Source organism: Silene latifolia, chromosome 11 (genome assembly GCF_048544455.1).
Source record: "Silene latifolia isolate original U9 population chromosome 11, ASM4854445v1, whole genome shotgun sequence".
Taxonomy (NCBI): Eukaryota; Viridiplantae; Streptophyta; class Magnoliopsida; order Caryophyllales; family Caryophyllaceae; genus Silene; species Silene latifolia.
The window spans coordinates 29,731,824-29,734,383 of NC_133536.1; positions in this window are offsets into that span (position 1 = coordinate 29,731,824).

Sequence of the window (2,560 nt, forward strand, 5' to 3'; positions counted from 1 at the left end):
GGAGCTATCAATCCAAAAGGCAGAGGAAGTAGACAAAGGGGAGCTAGAAGATCAGCAAGATTCGGAAAATGGAGCAACAGTTCTGTCAAGCACAGATGACCAGTCAGCAGATCCGGATTGACGTACGCCTTACCTAGATTGGCTGAGGCATGGCAATATGCCAGATGATAAAAAGGAGGTAAGGGGTTTCATAATGAAAGCTTCTAGATTCACGCTGATTGGCAATGCACTTTTTAGAAAATCACTAGTAGGACCCTACCTACGGTGCCTGGAAAAGAAAGAAGCACAAATCGTATAGCATGCCCTCCACAGTGGCGAATGCGGAAACCATGCAGGGGCAGGAGTCTTTCGAACAAAGCCCCTCAGACAAGGCTACTCCTGGCCTACAATGAGGGGAGACTCAGCAGAATACGCTCGAAAATGTGACGCCTGCCAGCGGTTAGCACCAACGATCCCCTAGTCAGCAGAACCTTGCACCCAATAATTTCCCCTTGGCCATTCATGACATGGGGAATGGACATCGTGGGCCCTCTGCCTAGAGCCCTGGGAAACAGACTGTGGATGCTAGCAATGACACACTATTTTCCAAAGTGGATAAAGGCAGAAGCATTCACCGAGATAAAAGATAAGTAAGTCATTTGTTTTATCAAACGTAATATCCTTTGCGGGTTGGTATCCCATCAGAAATCATATGTGACAAGGGATCACAATTTGTGTCAAACGACGCAGAGGGATAGTGTGCCAGGTGGAACATTTCACTAAAGAAATCAGCGCCTAGGACTCCAAAGTCCAATGGGCAAGCTGAGTCCAGCAACAAAATTATTATGGACACTTTGAGAATGAGGTTAGGAGGAAAGTGGGCATATGAGTTGCCACTGGTACTATGGTCAGATAAGACTACACCAAAGACGGTGACAGGCCAAACACCCTTCAGCCTGGTGTTTGGAGCGGAGGAGGTAAATTCCATCAGAAGATCTAGTTCCAACTCACAGGTATGGATGTATGACATGGGAACTGAACAATACAGAGATAATCGTTAGCCTGGACATGATAGATGAGCTTCGAACAAGTGCACAGATACGTCTGGCAGCCTACAAACAATCGGTCGCCAAAAGCTACAACAAGAACGTAAAAGTTAGGCTCCTGGAGAGAGGAGACCTGGTTCTCCACGAGGTGTTTCAAAACACAAGAAATCGCTAAGCAGGCAAATTCGCCTATAAATAGGAAGGACCATATCAGGTTGAACGCGTTGTTGGCCACTGGGCGTACAGATTGATGACCATGGATGGTCACATGGTACACAAACCATGGAACATACTTCACCCGAAGAGGTATCACTTTTGATAACGAATAGAATTTAGTGTACATTGTTTGTATTCAAAAACCCTAAAGAAAAAAAAAACGGTAGTAGGCATACTACCAGTTGTTATTTACTTATTTTTGTTTACATTTCTTCAAACTTAAAACTGTTATTGGTGCTGTGTGGTCTGTAGCTTCTTGGGACTACGGTTGCTCTGGAACCCCATGAGATAGCGCCAGGTACTTCACATTGTCTAGTAGATTTTCTCCATTTTGGGCTCTTTTGAAAATACCACTCTGTACTCTGACGTCTGTGTTACGTTGAAAGTGTTGCTAGCAGGACTGTCAACTATGAACGCGGGGTGACAAGGCACATGGCACTCCAACATGCCTAATGTAACTCTCGGATAGGAGCACCCTCACCAGGCGGCTTGTGGAACATACGAAGGGGACCTTAGTCGAAAGCTCAAAGCTCACGCAGCTACCCCGGATACCACCCCCAAAGATAGCTATCGACACCGAGTACACGTAGTCAGGGCCCCAGCATGCATGTATAAACACGAGGAGCGCGGGGATCTTTAAGTAACCAGGATCTTGCAATGTTCCACTAGTCCTAGAATGACGATAAACTTGCCTAAGTTACGCCCTCGTTGGCTATAAACATGATGAACACACATTGCGTCATGAACAAGGTTAAGTATTCAGAACGCGACGTAAGTTTGAATCAGCCCCCTGGGCTAACACGACAACTAGCTAAAGTCTAAATAAGCCTCTCATGCTCACACGACATGTCTAAATCAGCCTCCTGGGTTAACACGGCGACCTCTAATGAGAACGTGACATGAGTCTAAATCATCCCCTTAGGCTGACACGTCGGCTAGCTAAGTCTAAATCAGCCTCCCACACTGACACGATTGGTCTAAATCAACCCCCTAGGTTGACACAGCCACTTCAAACATAAATCATCTATTGGCCTGACACGACGGTATTCCTATAGTCAGAAACGGCTTCCAGAGCTAAGCCTGACGACCTAATATGTGTCTAAGTCCATAAGAGAAAAATGAAATCCACAAGTAAGACATATCACGAATAAACACCAACCTGCCAAACCAGGTAAGGGTCGTTTCACAATAAGGCCAGACATGCCATCAAGGTAAACATGGCGCAAAGTTCAAACACGCCACCACGGCAGAAACCACAAAGAAAAAGTATTTTAAAATACTTACAAGTCTGCGCCATCACAGGGCCAGACCATCAATCA